Here is a 26,133-nt window from a genome sequence, read left to right on the forward strand (position 1 = left end):
CCAGGATAATGTCAGGTGGGGAACTCATATTGTCAATCTCAGCAAAAAATTGAACACATCATGATATGTGATGAGGATACTTGATAGCTACTGTAGTAAAGACTGCCCAAAAAGTGTGTACTATGTAAGTGTCCAATCAATGCTGAATGATGGAGCCGTTTGTGAGGAGCTTCTCCAAATATCATAAAGCTATTTAGATTCCAAAAGAACCATAGAAGGTGCCAAACACAAAAACTCTTGCAAGCCACTCTTCACAAAAATGTAAATCCTCCCACATCCACGCCTTCATGTATATGAAACATTAGTGCTCAAACAGCAGTATGCGATTGAAAATCCTGCACTGTTCCTCAAAAAGGAATGTGTACCCACTCATAACACAAGGCAAAAAAGATGGATCTCCATATACTTCATACAAAAACTAAGCTCAACCAAAATGGAATTCTACACATTGGAAAAAAGTTATTCTGGAAACTACCAAGTAACATATATCAATAAACATAGCAGAGCTCAGAATTACAGGAAAGGCATATCTAACTTGTCACTGCCTCTACAGGCTGAAAGAGTACCTTGTTAAATAATAATGTACTACTCTTATCCACTGAAACCACAGTAACATTGTAAATATAAATAATTTGTCAATTGTAAATAATATAACCATAAGAGATTAACGATGTTAAAATGATAGAAACAATATTGTATTAAATGATATCCAACATCTTATGTACATTCTATGTACCAACAGGGTCCCATGGACAAATAAATACATGGATAACATAATGTCGGGAAGGAAATTTCTAACGTTTTTCTGTTCTTGAATGCGTATTTGCTGTAGTAATACGACACAGTCAGAGTGATGTCACGGGCAAGTGTCTCCACTGTCAACTGTGGGGTATTAATGCGGTGAACCTAATGTTTTAGGCTAGTTAAGATGGCGAACATCGGCTTCAAGTTCATGACGCAATTCCACCTCTCTTCTTTTTTTTACCTCCATGTAATTGAGACTGAATGCATGTGTAATATTCGAGCAAACAAACCTGACGCGCGGAGCGGTAGCTGATGGGAGCGACTGTAAATGCCTAAATGGGAAATGCCTTTACGGTTGCTCCTACCAGCCACCGCGCCGAGTGTCAACTTAGTTCGAGCATATTATAAACTTTGTATATTTACTGAGCCAATTGAAGGATGGTGAATGTTTTCTTTATGTGGTCTTTGGAGAAGTGAACCACGTGGAAATGTGTACATAAGTTTGTTTTTATTGTGTTTGTAATTGTGCGGTGTAAACACGACATAGTTTTCTTTGGTATTTCTGTTACTTGTTGTTAATGAACGGCAAGAATGGTGATGTACGGAAACAAGATGTTTGTCATCTCTGCTTCTTAAACTTAGCGTATAACAGTAGTAGTGTCAATTTAAAAGAAATATATCCGGCCATTCTACTAAAGGTGAGCTATTATTTTATACTGATAAAGAGAACTGCGGAAAATTATTTTTGCATTTCCATACACTGACGTGGTCGTAATTATGTTTTCATGGTCATCCGTAAAAATTAGGTATTGAAGATATACATTGACGAAACGTGTGCAGTATTGATGTTATTGAGCAAATGCCTCATTGGGCAGGGCATTGTGAGGACTTCGGAGTACTCTCAACACGTTGTCGAGTGAATGTTTCAGTATCGTTACACAGAAGTCGTTGACATCGCTTTGGTGTAATAATGCAATAGTTTAAAACTTAGCAATAATCTGAATCTGAAACTGTTTGTGCAATGTATTCCAGCCATATTCACTCCCTTTACGTAGGTGGTTCATAAAATTTTCGATGGTGCTCAGAAGTCATTGTAGGGGAATCACTTGCTGTATCAGGAACCGTTGCTTGTTAATCACTTTCATCCTGAGTACCTTTACAATAATTAGACTCCATGGTGCTGACCATTGTGTAGAAGGCCTTCGATATCATATCTTATTGAAGAGGATCAATTCCGTAAAATACCGTTGTTAGTTACAAACATTTCTGCGCCCGTCTCACTAGCACAAAACCCAAGTGACGAGTGATAGCAAAAATGTTAAGTTAATGACACAGCATCCCAATGGCCAGCCTAGATCTCTCGAACCAGGAACACCTACCAATGGATCAACAAACATTGTCACGTAGACAACGCCAGATATTCTCCGCCGTGGTTTGTGATACAGCAACTTTCATTAATTTCCTAAGTTTGTCTTACATGTGGCGCTTGACACATTCAACATTCAATCCATACAACCACAAAAACTTCATTCCAGCGCACAACCACCTTCTGTTAAGCTTCTTAGTCATGCCAGTAACTAATTACAAACGAAAAACAAAGTTAAATCGCCAAACGTAAAGAACATGTCGAATTAGTAATTCCAAAATCACAAAGAAATCCGTAGCCAGTAACTACTGACATTGAAATAACTCACTAACAAACAACCAGACACACAATTCCAATTTGAATACTAGCATAAGGCATTCCACCAGTACAATTACTCATTAACATTACTAAAAAAACAACAACATTGAAACATCAACTTTCAATACTGGTGTGTGCCACCATAGTCCTATACTCCAAAACACTTTCTTCAAACACAATCTATTCCAAAAATGCTAGACAGGGACAAAGGAAATACTGCTGAACATTTAAGCTTTCGAACAAAAAAGTCCTTCATAGAAATAGATGACGCACATTCAAGCAAGCACAATTCACTCACATGGCTGTGGTCTCCGGCTGCTGGGGCCTGACTGCTGATTGCTGTCACAGGAGGCCCTGCCTTTGATGGGATAAGATATACCTGTGACATGGCTGGGTTGGTGTGTAGTAGGAAGACTTGCATTTAGGTGTATTGTAGGCATATGAGCCATGAGGCAAGGGGTTGGAAGCAGGCCTGGAGAAGGGATGGACAAGGATACTGTGTAGGTTTGGTGGGCACCCGAAGAGTCTGCTTACACAAGTTTACTAGAATTTGATTTTATTTGTTGTTGTTGTTGTTGTTGTGGTCTTCAGTCCTGAGACTGGTTTGATGCAGCTCTCCATGCTACTCTATCCTGTGCAAGCTTCTTCATCTCCCAGCACCCATGCAGCCTACATCCTTCTCAATCTGCTTAGTGTGTTCATCTCTTGGTCTCCCTCTACGATTTTTACACTCCACGCTGCCCTCCAGTACTAAATTGGTGATCCCTTGGTGCCTCAGAACATGTCCTACCAACCGATCCCTTCTTCTGGTCAAGTTGTGCCACAAACTCCTCTTATCCCCAATTCTATTCAATACCTCCTCATTAGTTGTGTGATCTACCCATCTAATCTTCAGCATTCTTCTGTAGCACCGTATTTCGAAACCTTCTATTCTCTTCTTGTCTAAACTATTTATTGTCCGTGCTTCACTTCCATACATGGCTACACTCCATACAAATACTTTCAGAAATGACTTTCTGACATTTAAATCTATACTCGATGTTAACAAATTTTTCTTCTTCAGAAACGCTTTTCTTGCCATTGCCAGTCTACATTTTATGTCCACTCTACTTTGACCATCATCAGTTATATTGCTCCCCAAATAGCAAAACTCCTTTACTACTTTAAGTGTCTCATTTCCTAATCTAATTCCCTCAGCATCACCCAAGTTAACTTGACTACATTCCATTATCCTCGTTTTTCTTTTGTTGATGTTCATCTTATACCCTCCTTTCAAAACACTGTCCATTCCGTTCAACTGTTCTTCCAAGTCCTTTGCTGTCTCTGACAGAATTACAATGTCATCGGTGAACCTCAAATTTTTTATTTCTTCTCCATGGATTTTAATACTTATTCTGAACTTTTCTTTTGTTTCCTTTACTGCTTGCTCAATATACATATTGAATAACATCGGGGAGAGGCTACAGCCCTGTCTCACTCCCTTCCCAACCACTGCTTCCCTTTCATGTCCCTCGACTTATATAACTGCCATCTGCTTATTGTACAAATTGTAAATAGCCTTTCGCTCCCTGTATTTTACCCCTGCCACATTCAGAATTTGAAAGACAGTATTCCCGTCAACATTGTCAAAAGCTGTCTCGAAGTCTACAAATGCTAGAAACATAAGTTTGCCTTTCCTTAATCTTTCTTCTTAGATAAGTCATAGGGTCAGTATTGCCTCACGTGTTCCAACATTTCTACGGAATCCAAACTGATCTTCCCCGAGGTCGGCTTCTACTAGCTTTTCCATTCGTCTGTAAAGAATTCTTGTTAGTATTTTGCAGCTGTGACTTATTAAACTGATAGTTCAGTAATTTTCACACCTGTCAACACCTGCTTTCTTTGGGATTGGAATTATTATATTCTTCTTGAAGTCTGAGGGAATTTCACCTGTCTCATACATCTTGCTCACCAGATGGTAGAGTTATGTCAGGACTGGCTCTGCCAAGGCCGTCAGTAGTTCTAATGGAATGTTGTCTACTCCCGGGGCCTTGGTATGACTCAGGTCTTTCAGTGCTCTGTCAAACTCTTCAGCAGTATCATATCTCCGATTTCATCTTCATCTACATCCTCTTCCATTTCCATAATATTGTCCTCAAGAACATCACCCTTGTATAGACCCTCTATATACTCCTTCCACCTTTCTGCTTTTCCTTCTTTGCTTAGAACTGGGTTTCCATCTGAGCTCTTGATATTCATACCAGTGGTTCTCTTTTCTCTAAAGGTCTCTTTAATTTTCCTGTAGGCATTATCTATTATACCCCTAGTGAGATAAGCCTCTACATCCTTACATTTGTCCTCTAGCCATCGCTGCTTAGCCATTCTGCACTTCCTGTCGATCTCATTTTTGAGACGTTTGTATTCCTTTTTGCCTGCTTCATTTACTGCATTTTTATATTTTCTCGTTTCATCAATTAAATTCTTTATCTCTTCTGGTACCCAAGGATTTCTACTAGCCCTCGTCTTTTTACCTACTTGATCCTCTGCTGCCTTCACCCATTCTTCTTCTAGTGTATTTCTTTCCCCCATTCCTGTTAATTGTTCCCTTAGGCTCTCCCTGAAACTCTGTACAACCTCTGGTTCTTTCAGTTTATCCAGGTCCCATCTCCTTAAATTTCCACCCTTTTGCAGTTTCTTCAGTTTTAATCTACAGTTCATAACCAATAGATTGTGGTCAGAGTCCACATCTGCCCCCGGAAATGTCTTACAATTTAAAATCTGGTTCCTAAATCTCTGTCTTACCATTATATAATCTATCCGAAACCTTCTAGTATCTCCAGGGTTCTTCCATGTATACAATCTTCTTTCATGATTCTTAAACCAAGTGTTAGCTATGATTAAGTTATGCTCTGTGCAAAATTCTACCAGGCGGCTTCCTCTTTCATTTCTTAGCCCCAATCCATATTCGCCTACTATGTTTCCTTCTCTCCCTTCTCCTACTATCGAATTCCAGTCACCCGTGACTACTAAATTTTAATCTCCCTTCACTATCTGAATAATTTCTTTTATCTCTTCATACATTTCATCAATTTCTTCGTCATCTGCAGAGCTAGTTGGCATATAAACTTGTACTACTGTAGTAGGCGTGGGCTTCGTGTCTATCTTGGCCACAATAATGCGTTCACTATGCTGTTTGTAGTAGCTTACCTGCACTCATATTTTCCTATTCATTATTAAAGCTACTCCTGCATTACCCCTATTTGATTTTGTATTTATAACCCTGTATTCACCTGACCAAAAGTCTTGTTCCTCCTGCCACCGAAGTTTGCTAATTCCCACTATATCTAACTTCAACCTGTCTATTTCCCTTTTTCAATTTTCTAACCTACCTGCCCGATTAAGGGATCTCACATTCCACGCTCTGATCTGTAGAACACCAGTTTTCTTTCTCCTGATAATCACATCCTCTTGAGTAGTCACCGCCCAGAGATCTGAATGGGGGACTATTTTACCTCTGGAGTGTTTTACCCAAGAGGAGGCCATCATCATTTAATCATACAGTAAAGCTGCATGCCCTCGGGAAAAATTACGGCTCTTAGTTTCCCCTTGCTTTCAGCCGTTCACAGTACCACAACAGCAAGGCCGTTTCGATTAGTGTTACAAGGCCAGATCAGTCAATCATCCAGACTGTTGCCCCTGCAACTGCTGAAAAGGCAGCTGCCCCTCTTCAGGAACCACACATTTGTCTGGCCTCTCAACAGATACCCCTCCGTTGTGGTTGCACCTATGGTACGACTACCTGTGTATAGTTGAGACACGCAAGCCTCCTCACCAACGGCAAGGTCCATGGTTCATGGGGGGGTGATTTTATTTAGAAATTGAAATTTATCCTGGAAAGAAAACCCTTAATTTTAACTTGAGCAGAGAGCCATTGTTGATGGTGGATGCATTTTTGTTAATGGCCAAACTGACTTGTTGAAAAATTCTGAAAAATTTAGAGAAGATTACAACTTATAATACCGGCATAATTTTTGCGGGTTGGTATCTGTTATTTACCATCGAAATGGAATCGTAGTTTGGAGACTCTGGCCAGTTTTTTTAAGGTTCCACACTTGCATTCAAGTTTGCAAAACACTTTGTGATGATCAGCAGATAATTTTTTTTAAAAAACTGTTTGAACTTCTCACATATAGGGAAATCATACATCTCTAGTTCTTTTAACTGTTCTACTGCCTCTTCCATCATGTGGGCCAACTTCCTCCAGACCAACTTTTGATGGCTCTCTGGGACCAAGATCCATTCCCCAATTCCCAGCCTGACAATAGGAGACGATGTCGTCGTGGACCCTATTGCTATCTCGAACACCTTGGGCCACCATTTTGTGGAGATTTCAAGCTCCTCCCACTATCACCCTCCCTTCCTCCATGGGAAACGGTCAGAGAGGGCTCGGGTGAGACCTTTCTCTTCTTAGAATCGTGAGTGCTACAATATCTCCTTTACTGTGAGGGTCCTAGATCATGCTCTCAGTTCATCCCGATCCTTCGCCCCAGGGCCAGATGCTGTTTACATGCAGATGTTGCAGCACCTTTCTCTTGCAGGCAAGCACTTTCTGCTTAATACGTACAACCACATCTGGACAGAGGGCACGTTTCCCAAATGCTGGTGTGAAACCACTGTCATTCCCACACCTAAGCTGTGTAACGACAATCATCCTCCTCCTGGTTACTGCCCCATTTCTCTCACCAGCTGCTTACAAAGTGATGGAATTTATGATTCAGGCCCAGCTGGTATGGTGGCTTGAGTCTCGCCATTTACTAACCACTGCACAGTGTGGATTTCGAGCATGCCGTTCTGCAATTGACCATCTCATCACTTTGTCCACCCATGCCATGAATTATTTTTTTGCGGACATCCCAGACTGCGGCTGTGTTTTTCGATTTGGAGATAGCCTATGACACCTGCCGGAGGACTGGTATCCCCCGTACTGTCTACACGTGGGGTTTCTGAGGCTGTCTGCCCCATTTCGTTCAGGAGTTTTTAAAAGACTGAGTTTTCAAGGTATGTGTCAGTTCTGCCTCGTCAGACACCTTTATCCAGGAAAATGATGTGTCGTAGGGTTTTGTCCTGAGCGTGTCCTCTGTGCTACCGCCATTAACCCTATAATGGCCTTTTACCTGTTGGAATCTCCAGCTCCCTTTTCGTTAATAAATTTTCGTGTATTGCAGTTCTCTATGGACCGGTCTCATTGAGTGGTGTCTTAAGTGGTGTCTCGATCGTCTTTACTCAAGGCGCATCAACAACAGCTTTCGTTTCTCCACCGACATGAATTTCTGACGGTGCAATTGGTTTCTTCCACTGTATTTACTTCTTCGGCCTGTTGCTCTTCTGTTTGTTGAAACTATGAGATTCCTGGGGTTCATGCTTCATAGGAGACTTTCTTGGTCCGCCCACATGATCACTGTAGTTAAGCGCTGTCTGGCTGGGCTAGCACTTGGATGGGTGACCATCCAGTCTGCCGAGCACTGTTGGCAAGCGGGGTGCATTCAGCTCTTGTGAGGCGAACTGAGGAGCTAATCGATTGAGAATTAGCGTCTCCGGTCTCGTAAACTGATGTACAGCTGGGAGAGTGGTGTGCTGACCACATGCCTCTCCTATCTGCATCCATTGACACCTGTGGGCTGAGGATGACACGGTGGCCGGTCGGTACCATTGGGCCTTCGTAGGACTGTTCAGACGCAGTTAAGTTTTAGGGTGCAGATCAAACCCCCCTCCTCCATTTGTACTGGTCCCATGTCTATTTGAAGCTAGACCATGAGTGTTTTGTGTATGCATCTGCACGTCCGTCCCTCTTACGCTGTCTATACTATCCAATATTGTGACATCTGTTTGGCCACTCGCATCTTTTACACTAGTCTGGTTGAGAGTCCGCTTGCAGAAGCTGCCAAACTACTGTTGTCCTACCGCCGTGACTTTCTCCTCAGCAGCTATGCATGCCATTTGTCTGCCACGCGTGATCACCCATCCTATGCGTCCTTCGTAAATGACTCCTTTTATCACCAGTATGGGGCATGTCCCTCTTCTCTGTTACCTCCTGGAGTTCGCTTTCGGCTCTTGCTCCGTCAGCTTGACTTCAAGGTCCCTGCAACTTTCACAGCAGGTGAGAACCCTTCATCACCTTGGCGTTGTGCGGCAGCCTGTGTTCACCTTGGCCATCATTCGCTTCCAAAGGACACTACTCCAGCCTCACTCTAGTGCCTTCAGTTTGATGACCTTCACATGCAACTTCGCGATAGTGCCTTTGTGTATGCTGATGGCTCTTGGACTGATCGAAGTATCGGGTGGTTTTTTTGTCATAGGCGTCAACGTTGTTTTTTGGTATTGCCTTCCGGCACACTGTTCAGTATTTATAGCAGAGCTCTTTGCACGGTATCAGGTCATGCAGTACATCCGGCAACACAGGCTTGTCTATTGTGTCATCTGCTCAGACTCTCTCAGCTCCATTCAAACCTCTGTGTGCTGTACATGATCCATCCCCTAGTGCAATGGGCGCAGGAAAGCTGCCACTTGCTCACTCTTGATGGAGCTGCTGTGATGTTTATATGGGTTCCTAGTCACGTCAGTCTGAGAGGAAACAAGGCAGCTGATGTCGCTGCCAAGGCTGCAGTCCTTGTACCTCAGCCTTCTAGTTCTTACATTCCCTTCGATGCTCTATTTGTTGCCGTCTGTCAGCAGGTGGTGTCACTTTGGCATATCCACTGGTCCTCCCTTCATGGGAACAACCTCCAGGTTATTAAGCCTCTTCCAGTGGCTTGGACGACCTACTCTCGGGCCGATTGCCACGCGGAGGTTATTTTAACTAGGTTGCATATTGTGCACAGCCTTTTATGCCATCACCATTTGATAAATGGTGTTCCCCCACCACTTTTTGCACATTGCGCTCAACTTTTAACTGTCCACCATTTCCTGATGGAATGCCCTTTTTTTAACTGCTTACATTCCTGTTTGTGTTTGCCGTCTGAGTTATTGGCCATTTTAGCGAACGACACGCGGGCTGTCAACCCTGTTTTACTTTTTATCTTTTATAGCAATATGGCAAAAGCCATTTAATTTTTAGTTCTGGATCTCTGTTTTTCTATGGCGTTCCTGGTGGTTAGGAAGGATTCTGCAACATGTTTCCTCTCTCTACCTCCTCCCCCTCTCTCATAGCAGCCTCTCGACTCTGCATCTAGCAGCCAATCCTGTCCCCACCATGCCCATGCACGCTCCCGCAAGCTGGAAAAAGGGGGGGGGGGGGGGAGAGAGAGAAGAAAAACACACACGTACATACAGGCCTGATTAGTAAAATATACTGTGCAAGAAGGGTTGAAAAAAAAAATATTTGTTTTAGAACGGAAAGATATTTTATTGTATTCATTTACTTGTCACAGCTATATGAAAACTGAACGTTAATAGGTCAGTGTTAAAAAGAACTCAGTGGGATTTTTTGGCATTGTTTGTCCCCCATGACAGAGTCAAGATCTGGACTAAAACTGTTAATTTTATCCTCAAATTACTATCTATGTAGAGTCTATTCCTTTCCTTATTTTTCAAAAAAATTAATTCACATAGATAAGGTCCCAAAAAACCTATAAAATGTCTCAGTACAAATTGCTGTATAGTCGTGCAGAACAAGACTGACGGCGGTGTTTCAGAAATGTTGTTAGAGATTTTTTTTCTGTCTCCGTTATCCAACATAGTTAGGAATTTTTTAGGAAATCTATAGAAGAAATACTACTAATAAATCGCTGCAACCTCAGTCATTGCTGTCATCCTCACAGTTTCCACCATATCCCTGCAGCTTCCAGATATAATTAAATCCATGTCTGCAAACAGAATATGCCGGCATCAATGCTTCCTCTATTTAAGTTTTGTTATAACTGTTGAAGCCAGTGAACGATACAAGGATGTGTTGTATGTCAGCTATAACAGTGCATAAATAATATACAGGCTGACTTTTCTATTTATTCTGAAGTTTTACCTTTAAAAAATTACACTCAGTATTCAGCAACAGTTTTCTCTTTTCTCATTCTCTTTCTTTATTTCACAGTGACTCAGCTATAAAAATTACTGCACATGCCGAAATGCCAATACCTCAGTATCAGGTCTACAAACCTGCCAAATTCAAATTCTTTCAGTGGCCAAATATGTAGGAAACTCGGTGAATACTAATTCAGCATTATCTCCGTGGGAACTGAACGAGTTGATGTAATGGCTAAAGCCCTCAAATTGTATTGGAGACACCTGGGTTCAATTCCTGGATAGGCCATCCAGGCATCGGTTTTCTGCAGTTGCCCAAGCAAGTTCTGGTATGGTCCCTTAAAACAGCCATGACTGCTTCTTTCCCTTCCTATAGAAAGAAATTCAAGAAAAGTTCCACCTCTAATAATCTTAGCTGTATCGTTGTGGGTAGACGTAAAACACCAATCGTCCTACCTTCTTTCTTGTTGTCGTTGCTTATTGGATGAGCACATCCATGCGAGTCTTTCTTGTGACTGACTGTTTCTGAGAAACTACCATCTCAGCAAGTTATGATTGAATTGTGCCATGTTATGTGTTTATGTCATGGACAACCAGCCAAGGTCATGCATCACCCCTGTAGTGCAGTCTGTAGGCAAGTAGATTTAAAGGTTGGGGGGGGGGGGGCAGTTTTCGATGTGACAAAATTTCGGTTGGTTGATTCGGGGGAGGGGACCAAGCAGCGAGGCCATCGATCCCATCAAATTAGGGAAGGAAATTGGATATGTCCTTTCACAGGAACCATCCTGGCATTTACCTGAAGCGATTTAGGGAAATCCTGGAAAACCTAAATCAGGATAGCTGGACACAAGTTTGAATCTTCGTCCTCCCAAATGCGAGTGCAATGTGCTAACCACTGTGCCATGTTGCTTGGTCAACAGAATGAACCATTTCCTCATGGGTGGTATAGGATAATGATATGGCATTTCAACTCTTTATTTCTTTCTGTACTTGCTGACCCTGACAATTACCCCTGAAGCCCCCAATAATTTTGTCTCTCTCTCTCTCTCTCTCTCTCTCTCTCTCTCTCTCTCTCTCTCTCTCTCTGTGTGTGTGTGTGTGTGTGTGTGTGTGTGTGTGTGTGTGTGTCGCCTAATGTAATTGTAAAACTGGCTTATTGTTCCATACAGTTGCAAGAAGTCACAATTATGATCTACGGAACATGCAAATAACAAAATAACATGTTTGTTCTTTTCTAAAATCATGTATATCCCACCTTTCATCTTCTGACTACTTGAAATCCAGCCAAGAATTTCCTTAGACAGTCTATCATTGATTCACTTGATTATGAACCCTGCCTCTCTCCATTTCACTTCGAGTGTTCGACTCCAGTCCCTTCCTGACCCACTGGTTTGGTCCCCTGCCCCTCCTAGTAATTCCAACATACATTTCTAGATTGTTCACTGAACAACCCTCAGTATTTGAATGGGTTTCCCTGTAAAAGCCTGTGTCTCACTACCATAAAGATAATATGTGCTGATTGTAAACTTTCTGTTGAGAGAAATAGTGGGAAATTCATTTTGAAAACTCCGTATAGTTTAACAGAAGCACTCAGGGTCAGTTTTACTCTTCTGTTTATTTCTTTTTCAGTTCATTAAATTATCTTCCTATGCCATAAATACAAAAATGAGTCAACTAGTTCAGTTGCTTCATAGATAATGTACATTTTTCTGTATCTTCATTGTGCAGCTCTTTAGTCGTATCATAGGTCTAATTGATTTTCACAGCTACTTTCGTATTTCTGGAGGTGAATAATGTGTGTTGTGTTTTACTGTTTCTTTTGGTGGATTTTTTTGTGCTGAGTAAGATGCCAAATTAATAACACTGTAGACTTTTATTTGGGATGTGTAGGCTTAAATTCTGGATATGTTGTCCAAATTATGTTCTCTGTGATTTGCCTGAATCACTTAAGCCAAAGTTTAAGATAACTGCATTGAAAAAGTCATGGTCCATTTCGTTCCTAATCCTTGTCAAATCTGAACTTGTGCTCTGTCTCTGATGGCATTGATTAGGTTTGATTTTATTTATTCATACATCTGAGAATCATCTCACAGTGATATATGATTTTTCATGATTATACAGTGACAATAATATAGTTCAGAATATACGAAGAATGAATCCGTATGTTTTAATGAGTATTGGCCAGGTGGTTGGCTGTGGTATTATTGAGGGATACAATGTATCCGTTTGTTTTCATGAGTATTGGTCAGGTGGTCGGCTGTGGTATTATTGAGGGAAACAATGTGACATTTTCCCGAACAAATCCAGGAAATCCACAGGAAATATAAATAAGCATGGCCAGTCAGAGCAAACTCCAGCCTCCTGAATATGAGATCACTGTCTTAACTACCTTACTGCTTTATTTGGTCCCGCCCCCCCCCCCCCCCCTTACGATAATGTTTGTTATCTACACAGAGTTTTCACAAGATAATATATAACGGAAATTTAGTTTTGCAATACACATCCTGGTGACTTGTGGACCATGAACATGCTACTATGCTTCTTGCATTCCCTGCAGCCCATCCGTGAAACTGACTCTAGGTCTGTAAACATGCAACTATGCCCCAGGTATGTCTTCATGTCCTCACCTCAACCTACCTGAAAAACTGAGTGATACATTGAGAACAGGAGAATGACAAAATATTACTGTCATGCACTGTAGGTCTCAGTATTTTTTTTTATATATATATATATACACACACACACACACACACACACACACACACATGCCTGTGTCTGTATATGTGTGGATGGATGTGTGCGCGAGTGTATACTCGTCCTTTTTTCCCCCTAAGGTAAGTCTTTCCGCTCCCGGGATTGGAATGGCTCCTTACCCTCTCCCTTAAAACCCACATCCTTTCGTCTTTCCCTCTCCTTCCCTCTTTCCTGATGAGGCAACAGTTTGTTGTGAAAGCTTGAATTTTGTGTGTATGTTTGTGTTCGTTTGTGTGTCTGTCGACCTGCCAGCACTTTCATTTGGTAAGTCACATCAGAAGGTAAGGAGTCATTCCAATCCCGGGAGCGGAAAGACTTACCTTAGGGGGAAAAAAGGACGGGTATACACTCGCGCACACACACACACATATCCATCCACACATATACAGACACAGGCATATATATATGCCTGATGAGGCAACAGTTTGTTGCGAAAGCTTGAATTTTGTGTGTATGTTTGTGTTCATTTGTGTGTCTGTCGACCTGCCAGCACTTTAAAGACAAAGAGTTTGGGCAGAGATCATATATATTGTAAAAGTGTTATCTTGTCATAATGTGTTGTAATGTGATGGAGTTTTGTCGTTCTCTTTCATTATTAACCACTACTCTAAGTAATCTCGAATTGTGTAATATGTGTTGTGCATGAAGGATGTTTTAGCTTCCTTTTTAAACAGATGTGTTCCAGTAATCTGTTTTATACCCTTAGACAATTTATTATACAAATTTATTCCCCGGCGGCAGAATGATGTCAGTTTTTTGTTTACTTTCACTAGGTAAATACAAGTCCAGACTGACTCCTTGTCCTGTAATTATGTATAGAACTAGTAGTGAAATACTTATAATATCTTCCCAGATTTGCACAAAATATTTGTAGGTGTAGTCACTTTGTACAGTAAGGATACACAGTTTTATAAATAGTTCTTTACAATATTTTGTTCCCGTATAATAAACCCTGTCTTATCTGAAATATGTAATGCATCACTTACTCAAGGCAATTCTCCAGAGATATTGAAACATGTCATTATTAAATCTCTCTATAAGAAATGTGATAAGAGAAATGTTAATAACTATCAACCTGTTTCATTACTGACATAGTTTTCCAAAATTTTTGACTGATTTTTTAATTATAGAATAGTATCCCACCTAAGCAACAATAATATCCTCAGTGAATCACAGTTTGGATTTCAGAGAGTTATTCAACTGAAAATTCCATGTGTACATTCACTCACAAAATTTTACAAGCAAGAAATAATAATAGTACCAGTTGGTATTTTCAGCGGCATTTGATTTTGTGTGTGTGTGTGTGTGTGTGTGCGTGTGTGTGTGTGTGTGTGTGTGTGTGTGTGTGTCTCACAATATTCTTCCAGAGAAATTGAGGTTTTATGCCATTGATGGTATAGTCTACAAATTGATAATGTCAAATCTGACAAAAAAAAAAAAAAAAAAATTGCAGGAATAGTAATTCAACCAGTTTAATCGGGAGAGATTCTCGTAACAGAGAGAAATGAAATATGGGATTCCCCAAGGCTCAGTCTTAGGACCATTATTGTTTCACATATATGTAAACAAACTTCCACCTAATATGCAACAAGTAGAATTAGGTATTTTTGCAGATGACACTAGTATTGTAGTCTGTCGAGGCATAGGTATAGAAACAGAAGAAATGGTAAACGGGGTTCTTAAAAGCATCACTGACTGGATTTCTGCAGATGGTCTCACCCTCAATTTTAAAAAGACACAACGTACACAGTTGTTTGTGTCTAGGGGGTACTACGCAATTGATAAGTGTAACACAAGGTGAATAAAATAATGGTTTGGGGTAACTCATCTTTAAGAAAGGAAGTCTTCATTACTAAAAAACGTGCTGTAAGAATAATATCTGGTGCTCACTCACAACCATCTTGCAGACACCTGTTTAAAGAATTTGGCATTTTGACTAACTACTGCTTCAGAGTATATTTATTCCCTCTTGAAGCTTGCTTAAATAATCCATGGCAGTTCAAAAGGAACAATGATGTACCTAATTACAAGACCGGAAGAGAAAATGACATTCGTTACTCCACATTAAAGTTGTCTCTAGCACCAAAAGTGGTGCACAGTGCTTCCATGAAAATTTTTGATCACTTACCCAGTGATATATAATGTCTGACAGACAACAAAGTAAAATTTGATAACAAACTAAAAAAGTTTCTCCTCAACAAGTCCTTATATTCCATAGAAAAGGCTCTATTATATTGTATAAAAGCGGTGGTTAGGAAATACAAACTTGCATATGTCTATTTAAAAAAAAAATTTAAAAAAGTGTCAGTATTTAGCCATATTTTTAATTTGTTATTTGAATGTAGAATGACTCTTGCCACATAATTACGATTTATTGTGGAAGTGATCCATGGAACATGAAAGTAACTAGTGCTTGGATACTACTTCTTGCTGTTATTCTCGCAGCCCTAATATTGGAATTTAAAATTTGTTACTTGTTTTATGCTTGTGATCTCCAGAAAAGAATCCCATAGCTGAGAATTAAGTATATGTAGGAACAGCATGTCACCACTAGACTTGGGCTGTTACAAGCTGATGATAGAATCCTAAGAGCATAACATGCTGATGACATTCATTTTGCCAGTATCTTTGTGTGTTCATTCCACATTAGGCCTAATTAATAAAACTCTCGAGTTTGTTACAAAACCTATAGATTTATCATCTATGCATAATATGATAGAGCTGTCTTCCTTTTTTGTACCAAAGTGCATACTATCTGTTCAGTGTTCAGTGCTTTCAACTTTCGGAAATGTTTCCATCATCTACATCATTGTCCATATAGCCTACACTTCATCCAAGGCTTGATTTGTCAGTGCATTAGAAGAATAATGTGTTTAAAGTTTTGAGAAGATCCTTTTGTAGGCCTGTGGTTTTGTGTTCTTACCAAGTGTGTCTTTAGCTGTATTATCTGACAGTAGTTATTAGAGAGACCAAGATATTTAAATACGTTACAATTCATCCCCGTTGAATCTGTAAGTACGTGGTCCAAGAGACTTTTCATACCCTAGTAGCAGCATCTACCATTTTTACCATGCTAAAAGTGTGACACAATGTTAAAAGGTAATTTTCTTTCCATCCTTAAGTAAATTTAGCATTTGTGAGTCCTGGCTATAGACTTTCCCTACCTGTCGCTTCCTTGCCTTCTTGCAGATAAATATTATCTTATTTCCAAAGAAATTCTCCTCTTACTGTGACTGTGGTAGTATTGGATTTCTTGTCAGATTGCAGATGTTTCTCCCTAAACTTGTTTTGTGAATGTAACGGATCAGATGGGAAGTTTCTGACAGCTAATCATTAGTAGAATTTTGAATTAATCTGAATGTTTTCTTCAGTGTAAGTGAAAGTTGAGGCAGTGTTTCAATTTTGGGAGTCACTAATAAACGATACTGAAATATTAGTGGAAATATCCCAGTCACACATGGGAAATTATTAGAACAGAAATAGTGTTATACAGATTGGGAAGTTTGCTTACTCCAACCTGCAGCATGTTAGAAACTGAAGGACAAGATGACTGCAGACCAATTGACTACCATACTTGTCTAAGCAACAAACAAAATCCTTCTAATTTCAAATGCTGCTATGCAAAGAGAGAATGGGAGTTGTTAACTAGTCATGAAAATTCTAGTGGCATCTATAAACACAGCAACAGCATGTAGGTGGACTGCAAGTCATAGTGTTGATCCGTGTGCGCACTGTATCTTCTCCAGCATCTTTCGATGCCATAATCTCACGAGTGAGTGAGTGACATGGCTCCAGCAATTTTATAACCCAGGCAATGTGCGTTTCCACGACTAAAACCATAGTGAACATTGCCAACCCTACCGGGTAGCTGCAATGACTCTTCTGCTCTAGGGCTATCATCACCACATGGTACCAAAGCAAAGACACAGATAAATGAATATTGATAATGACTGTTTTTTAGTTGTGGTGTAGAGCCGAGAGTTTTGCAGATGGGCCTTTCCATATCAAGTGGTCCAATTTTAGAAAAAGTTTCTGCATGAAGATCACGGATTTTGATGGAATTTTGTGTGAACATTCAACATGGGTAAAATTTCATCACCAATTCAATACCCTTGGTGATATAGTCTTTTGTTTGGCTCCATAGCGCAACTATCAACATTACACCCCTCAGTTTTTGACGACTTTGAGACATAATATCTCCAGCAGTGTTTTCTTGAAAGGAACAAAGCTAAGGCCAGCTTGTACAACTTTTTGCAGTCTATTATGTGAAATAAAAGATTTCATGAGCAATTTTCATATGGATGATTTGAAGCAGAGTCGACCAAAAGAAATAAACAATAGGAAAAAATGTGAAGTTTAGCGTTTTATATCTCCAGAAGTAATTGTGGGATTAACCTGAAACTTTGCCGATAATAACATGCAATACAAGGACGTAGACTATAAAATTTCATTCTCCTTCTGCTTTCCAATAGTTTACAGATTTAAGGCAAATTTGACAATTTTGTAAAAACACCAAAATAGGTTTTTTTATCCCACTTTTACAATAAAGTATTTTCTGTGTGAACTTTTAAACTATTTTCATTAAAATGACCGTGTCATAAACTGCCTAAAAATCTAGACTTGGTTTTGCAATATTACTCTATAAGGCTCTAAAAACTTACAACACAGTGGAGCTGCATTGAGAATCTGACATCTTGTATTATGTTTTTTAGTTATATAGTAATGTGTGGGGAAAGTAAAGTCAGAAGTCCTAAAGAATAGGAAATGAGTCTGAATCAGAAAAACAGAAAAAAGGTCATCTACAGCACTCTTTAATTGTAAGAAATGAAAGGAAATAAAAATCCAATACAAAGGATAATGTTCCACCTCCTTATTTTTGAGGTACCAGTAATCACAGTAGAAAAGTGTAAATTTTTTGTTTCTGCCCTATCAAACATTCTTACTGAACAGTCAGCCCTATGTGTAAAATTGTGAGTTGCATGTTAAAAATGTTCATAGTCAATATTATGCAGTATTAATTCTCTCAAAGGTGTGTATCTTGTGGTTTTTAATTTGAAGAGTATCTGTTAAATAGATACGGGTGTAAAAGAAAGTTTGTATTTCAGTACTTTTATGCAGATATACTGTCTTTAACGGACTGATTGCACATGGAAAATATCACAAGGGAGGCACTGTGTGGGAAAATGTCATGTCAACTTTATCTGCCTATTCAGTATGCAAGTTTACAAAAAATAATATTAATGTGCTTTAATTCCTTTGGCAAAAAGAATTGTAATGCTGTGGGTGTAACTTGGCAAAATGAACATGCCGGTAAAATTAAACAATGACGAAACTCTACTGACAATGCACATTTGCTGGCTGAACTAATGGGCAAGATACAGGAATCCAGTCATAAAGAACAGAAGGAAATTTTAAGCTTGGTATCTATAAGCTGGGCAATCAGAGAAACAAACACATATTGTGGAGTATCAGAAAGGATGGTAAAATGTGGAGAAAGCTTTAGCCAGAGAAGAGCATCCCAGCACTTTTTGAAAATAAGCAAGAAAGACAATTACCAGCAGAAATCACTAGTAGAGAGCAAAATATTTTTGAAGATGACGATTTTAGTAGAGTATGTCCTGGAAAAAGGATTTTTACCAGACTTTCAGACACAAAGACATAGTTGCAGAATAGGTTGTTACTTTGCAGAGTATGGGAAATGTATGTGTGCTACAGGAATCGAAATGGGCCAAAAACTGGGTTCTCAGAATTTTGTGTAACAGTTGGATCACGTGGAATGCATGCACTGTGTTGTTTGCATGCCGGCTGCTGTGGCCGAGCGGTTCTAGGCGCTTCAGCCCGGAACTGCGCTGCTGCTACAGTCGCAGGTTTGAATCCTGCCTTGGGCATGGATGTGTGTGATGTCCTTAGGTTAGTTAGGTTTAAGTAGTTCTAAGTCTAGGGGACTGATGACCTCAGATGTTAAGTCCCACGGTGCTTAGAACCATTTTGTTGTTTGTGTAGTTCATGATAATCTTGAGCTTCTGCTTATTGGAGCAGCAACAACTGGAATTATAAGGAGCTTCTCAGCAAGGCTGTTTGTATTCTGGAATCTAAGGAATGCTTGGTACTTGAGCATGAAAACTGTCCTGGACCAGAAGCTATAGCATCTGCAGTTGCCAACTACACTCCTGGAAATTGAAATAAGAACACCGTGAATTCATTGTCCCAGAAAGGGGAAACTTTATTGACACATTCCTGGGGTCAGATACATCACATGATCACACTGACAGAACCACAGGCACATAGACACAGGCAACAGAGCATGCACAATGTCGGCACTAGTACAGTGTATATCCACCTTTCGCAGCAATGCAGGCTGCTATTCTCCCATGGAGACGATCTCAGCTGTTAGCACTGATAATAATGATGCAGTAAGAAGTGTTGTAGAACAGATGGCTACAGATAGCGAGGATGTAGTCCTGTGGAACGGCTTGCCATGCCATTTCCACCTGGCGCCTCAGTTGGACCAGCGTTCGTGCTGGACGTGCAGACCGCGTGAGACGACGCTTCATCCAGTCCCAAACATGCTCAATGGGGGACAGATCCGGAGATCTTGCTGGCCAGGGTAGTTGACTTACACCTTCTAGAGCACGTTGGGTGGCACGGGATACATGCGGACGTGCATTGTCCTGTTGGAACAGCAAGTTCCCTTGCCGGTCTGGGAATGGTAGAACGATGGGTTCGATGACGGTTTGGATGTACCGTGCACTATTCAGTGTCCCCTCGACGATCACCAGTGGTGTACGGCCAGTGTAGGAGATCGCTCCCCACACCATGATGCCGGGTGTTGGCCCTGTGTGCCTCGGTCGTATGCAGTCCTGATTGTGGCGCTCACCTGCACGGCGCCAAACACGCATACGACCATCATTGGCACCAAGGCAGAAGCGACTCTCATCGCTGAAGACGACACGTCTCCATTCGTCCCTCCATTCACGCCTGTCGCGACACCACTGGAGGCGTGCTGCACGATGTTGGGGCGTGAGCGGAAGACGGCCTAACGGTGTGCGGGACCGTAGTCCAGCTTCATGGAGACGGTTGCGAATGGTCCTCGTCGATACCCCAGGAGCAACAATGTCCCTAATTTGCTGGGAAGTGGCGGTGCGGTCCCCTACGGCACTGCGTAGGATCCTACGGTCTTGGCGTGCATCCGTGCGTCGCTGCGGTCCGGTCCCAGGTCGACGGGCACGTGCACCTTCCGCCGACCACTGGCGACAACATCGATGTACTGTGAAGACCTCACGCCCCACGTGTTGAGCAATTCGGCGGTACGTCCACCCGGCCTCCCGCATGCCCACTATACGCCCTCGCTCAAAGTCCGTCAACTGCACATACGGTTCACGTCCACGCTGTCGCAGCATGCTACCAGTGTTAAAGACTGCGATGGAGCTCCGTATGCCACGGCAAACTGGCTGACACTGACGGCGGCGGTGCACAAATGCTGCGCAGCTAGCGCCATTCGACGGCCAACACCGCGGTTCCTGGTGTGTCCGCTGTGCCGTGCGTGTGATCATTGCTTGTACAGCCCTCTCGCAGTGTCCGGAGCAAGTATGGTGGGTCTGACACACCGGTGTCAATGTGTTCTTTTTTCCATTTCCAGGAGTGTATTTTATGGAGCATGCGTGATTGATATGAAATAATTCTGTGTAAGCGATAGATCTATACCAATTGGGACACTCTGGATGTGCAGCAGATGGCAGTAGATGAATTTATTGAAGAAATAACACCAAAAATTTGGAGTCTGTCATGCCATAATTACATAACCAAACATTGATGTTTGCATCATAAAGCTCTTGAATGTGACCTACAGGAAGGCAAGCGTATTATCCTAATGAATGTTGCCAAAAATTATTGATTTATCAATCAGGATACAGTGCGAAGTTTCCACTAGGCAAATGTCAAGCAACAAACTATCCATTTGTTGTTTATTTTCACCAAAATCAGAAGGTGGGCTCCTAGTTTTTGCATTGTAAGTGACTGTCTGCAGCATGGTGCAATTACTGTACATGGTTTTTGTGAAGAAGCTAATGAAATATGTAAAAACACAGTTTGCTAATGTATTTTAAATCCATTATTTCAGCAATAGTTCCTGCACCAAGCACAAAAGTTTCAAAAAGTTTCTCAATTTTGCTGTCTTAAAAGAGACCTCGGAATGATGGCAGAATGGAATTTTTTTGCTATAATGATTGGCAATGAGAGCAAACTCATAACTGCCAATTAATATGTGGATTCTTATGCCTATAGATCAGTTTCACTTCTGCTGTGAGAGCATTAATGACCTTAAATGTGCCTTCATCAGCAAAGAAGAAATATAATGTCACAAGCAGATAGTTTAAACATGAGCATACTGTAGCAGCAGCAGCTAGAGAAAATGATAATTTTTTTCCAGCTGATAAAACAATAATTCAGGTCAGCAGAGTCTCAAATAATGCATCATCTTTTCTGGCCAAAATTAGGGACACCAGTGAAGCAAATATATTACAATCAAACCTCCAGATAGGGTAATATGCGGCTTGCATTTATGAAAATGAGTGGTGGATTGTAAACATTGTGAGACTTCCTCTGAACATAAGGACACTTTAATAAGAGTTATGCTGCCACATAACTCAGCAAATTCATTTTATTGGTCATCAAGTAGTGACGTTTGCTGGGTTTGAATTCGCATATTGTTGCAGTTATTCCAGCTCCATCAGTGACATTGTCTGGCCAGCAGCAGAGTTTTCCTCATGACATTCAACAACAGATTAATGAAACATTTAGGATCCTAAAAGGACTACTTTTAGTTTTGGCGTGGGAGACTTTTATAAATGTATCATTGGGCTTGGGATCCTGTGTAAATAAACTCTTTATGAGGCTTGGGATCCCATGGTGGCTGCTGTCATGCAGATATCTGGTGTGGCCTCCTATGGTGATGGGGATGCTGGTTTTCTAACTTTAAATAAATAAATAAAAGCAGTGGTTAAGCCACCATGGACCTTAGCAACACATTTATACAATTTTTCAGCAGTACACTAATGTTTCACATTAACTGCAAACTATGTGAACACAAAAATGCGCTTAACTTTAGATCAGAATTGGACTAGCAGATTATTAGCACTGCACAATAAAAGACACATTTAAAATCTGTGTAACTGGAATTCTTGTACAAAAAGTGTCAGGCGGACAGCTACGAACTTCTCTAGAATTTACACAATGTGACAATGGTGTAAAACTGGAATGCAGTTTATGTGATTCGTGTTGCAGCCATTCTGCATCAGTGATTTCCAGTTCCTGGGTACTGAACAATTTAATTTTGAAGTTTGTAACTAATTGAATTTGTCTTTATTATAACAGAAAAACGGTCTGAAATATGTCATGATGAGTCACAACAAAAGACACTCCTTTTTTTCTAGTTTTTCTATGTTCTAACTCGATTTCACTTTATAGTCATCAAGAGTTTTTTTATATTACCTTCCCCAGAAAGTACTAACCATTTGTAGCACATAATAAAAGACGTCATATTTAATTTGAGTATGAGCAGAATATGGACATATTTTCAGTGCTTCTCTACCTTGTCGTTTTTTTTAGAACCTTATATGCTCACACTGCACAACAAAACCTGGTTTTTTAGGTGATTTAGAACATGGCCTTTCTTATGAAAATGGTGGAAAAGAGTTTGCAGCAAATGCTTGTTGTGAAGTTGGGCTAAAACTACCCATTTTTGACGTGCAAAAATTGTCGACTTTGCCCTAAATTTGTTAGGTATTTGGAAGCAGTAGCAAATTTTGTATTCCTAGATCATGTATTGATAAGTTATTATTTGCAAAGTTTTAAGTTTGTCCCACAGCTGCTTTCGGAGATATAAAAAGCGGAACTTCACTTTTTTTTTAAAATGTCTATTTTTTTGGCGATGTTGCTTCAAATTATCCATGTGAAAATTGCTCATGAAAACTTTCTTTAATACTTCACTTAAGAGAGCACAAAAAGTTGCGCAAGATGGCTTAGTTTCATTTCTTGTAAGAAAACATTTTCTGAGAAATAGTGTCTCAAAGTTGCGAAAAACTCAGGGGTGCAATGTTGAAACCTGCACTATGGGGCCAAACAAATGACTAATCTCTGCAGTATTGAATTAGTGCTTGTGAAACATTACTGATGTTCAGTGGGAACAGGTGCGTTATGTTCACACACAATTTTATTAAAATATTTGATAATCATGCATGAACCTGTAGACCACTTGGCACAGAATGACCAAGATATTAGCCCATGTACCAGCTGTAGAAGTATGAAACCATAATTTTCCTACAGATTGAATGCTTGTTGAAGCTTTTGGTGAACATGCTCTTGGGAAAACACAGTGTTTCGAGTTGTTCGAAAAATTCAAAAATTGTGATTTTGACGTGCGAAATGACAAGCGTGGGAAACCACCAAAAAAGTTCGAAGACAACAAATTGTAGGCCTTACGTGATGAAGATGATACTGAAACTCAACAGGAACTTGCAGAGCAATTGAATGTGATGCAGAAAGCCATTCCTCTTTGGTTGAAAGCTATAGGAAAGGTGCAGAAAGTGGGAAAATGGATTCCACATGATGTGAATGAAAGACAGCAAGCGAATTGAAAGACCACTTGTGAAATGCTGCTCGCCAGATACAAAAGAAAGTCGTTTCTCTATTGAATAGTGACAGTGATGAAAAATGGATACATTTTGAAAATCATAAGCATCATAAATCATGGGTGAATCCACTGCAAGACCAAATCACTTTGGAAAGAAGACAGTGCTCTGTGTTTGGTGGGACAGAAGGGTGTTATCTGTTATGAGCTGGTAAAACCTCGTGAAACCGTTAACACTGATCGCTACCAACAGCAAGTGATCGATTTAAATTGAGCGTTACGTGAAAAATGACCGGAAAGTGGTACAAGGCAACACCAAGACTTGGCTTCATCCGATTATTATCTGTTTGCATCGCAGGGACACGTTCTCACAGAACAGCACCTCAATTCGTATGAAAATGTACGAAAATGGCTCGCTGAGTGGTTTGCTTCAAAAGAAGAACTTTTTTTTTGGCGTGGCATTCATAGCCTGCTGAAGAGGTGGGAGATGATTATAAATAGCAATGGAGATTATTTTGAATAAAATATTGTTTGTCAGTTTCAAACAGCAGACATGTAATTACTGCAACCAAATTCTAGTTTCATACTTCTGCACTGGTATACTGGTTTCCACTATAGATTATCCACCAGATCTTTGTCATTCCTAACACGTACCATTGGTTTTCATGTCTTGAAAGGGCAGCACTTAGTGCTTCTGAAATTCCACCGGACTGAACTTGGGGTGAAAACTTTTTAAGTTGATTCAAGAAATCAGTGATACATCACGTACACACTTCATAAATATCACTAGACCATGTACAATAGTTTCTCATAAGACTGAGTGAGATACAATGCTGGTCATTGAAATTGCCAACCCAGGTAGGATAGCAAATACTGAAGTTTTGCTTATTTGTGTATAAAGTGCAGTAGGAGGAGTACACAATTAAATTTCTAGTTGATTTGGGGATTTTGAGGATGGAAAATGTGGCATACTGAGCTATCACCTCTGGCAGCTACAACGGTTCTACCTGGCTGGGATTGAGTCAAACTGAGCTTGGATGACAGGCATGGGCATGTCATTTCCTGCCTCTCCAACTCTGTACCAGAGTTCATCAATCGTAGTGGAGCATCTCCAACAAGATTGGTCGTATAGTGTGGAAATACGATGTGAAATGTGTTTTCCAACCTTAATCTAAGATGAGGGTCCATTTAGTTTCTGTTAAGGATGATCCTTGTTTGCGAAAGGCTGTTGTCTCTCGTATTCCTTGTAGTTGTGGCATGTCATGCATTGGCCACACTATCAGGATCATGGAGGACCAGTACACTGAGCATAAGTGTCACCAACTTGTGTGATGTCAAAGATAGGGCACAGCTACTGGCATTAAAACATTGGAAATTTAGCAGCAGCTGCATCCAAGTTACCAGCTATGTGGCCCTGAGATGACTGTGGTGTGTACCCTACAGATCCATATTATGATGAAAATAATTTGCAAATTTTTGTTCAGAGCCTCCACCTGTGGATCCCCTGCTCATCTCGATGTGCTGTCACTTCTGTGTCCAGTATTGTCATTAAGTATACTATTGTTAGTGTACCTCTCTCTCTGCTGCTACACCAGGGGAAACCACAACAATGTTTTCTGTGCTGACAGTCTGTCGTGCACCAGACATTCTTGCACTGCCCATGTTAATATTTGTCTCGCTGCAAACTGGCTGATTTCCTGTTGTAATTGGCAAAAATCGTAGCTAGTGTTTTAATGGCATCATTTGTAAACTGTCAACGTAATAGCTAACAAACTTGTTGTTTGATCCAACTTTGACTGCCTTTATTGTCTCCTTGGTGTATAGATGATAGAAGGTAAATCTTCAAGAATTCTAGCTACTTGTCCTGGCAGAACACCTTTTAAAGACGTAAAAGACTGTGAACTTAAAATCTTGAGAACAGCACCATGAGGCAGTGTGCCAGTCAGCTATTCATTATGTTGGATGTTGTCAGATTTTATGTATCTTGTTTAGGGCTGGCAGTCAGTTTGTCGCAAATAATGTCCATTCTTAAGTATACACTTAAACAAATGTCGCTTGTCAGTAATGAAATTTTCCTTCTTGATTGAAGATATCTGCTTCATAATGAAATATTCATTGGTTGGAAATCTGAGAATGATAGCATTGTTGTTTTTGTTATAATTACTGGTACAGCCAAGAATACAACATTTGTTTACCATTCTAAAATTTAATACTCCACTGTGTGTCCACACGTGTGTGACTCAAAGGCAACTATGAAGGACAAGAGAACAGAAGAGTTTACATCTGCATAAATACTCTGCAAATGACACTTAAGAACCTGGCAGAAGGT

At 40.4% G+C, this 26,133-nt stretch overlaps 1 protein-coding gene across 2 annotated transcripts in view; it reads left to right on the plus strand.

Moving 5' to 3' along the window:
* The first annotated feature begins 1,063 nt into the window (after window positions 1–1,063).
* The window catches only part of LOC124711620 (protein SDA1 homolog), a 186,200-nt gene continuing 161,130 nt past the window's right edge, over window positions 1,064–26,133 (plus strand). Inside the window, exon 1 of one of the 2 annotated variants that reach the window (XM_047241799.1) lies at window positions 1,064–1,442. The gene's annotated coding sequence lies outside the window, so the exon portion shown is untranslated. The remainder of the gene's footprint in view (window positions 1,443–26,133) is intronic. The other variant, XM_047241791.1, reaches the window with a different exon arrangement.

Source organism: Schistocerca piceifrons, chromosome 1 (genome assembly GCF_021461385.2).
Source record: "Schistocerca piceifrons isolate TAMUIC-IGC-003096 chromosome 1, iqSchPice1.1, whole genome shotgun sequence".
Classification (NCBI taxonomy): Eukaryota; Metazoa; Arthropoda; class Insecta; order Orthoptera; family Acrididae; genus Schistocerca; species Schistocerca piceifrons.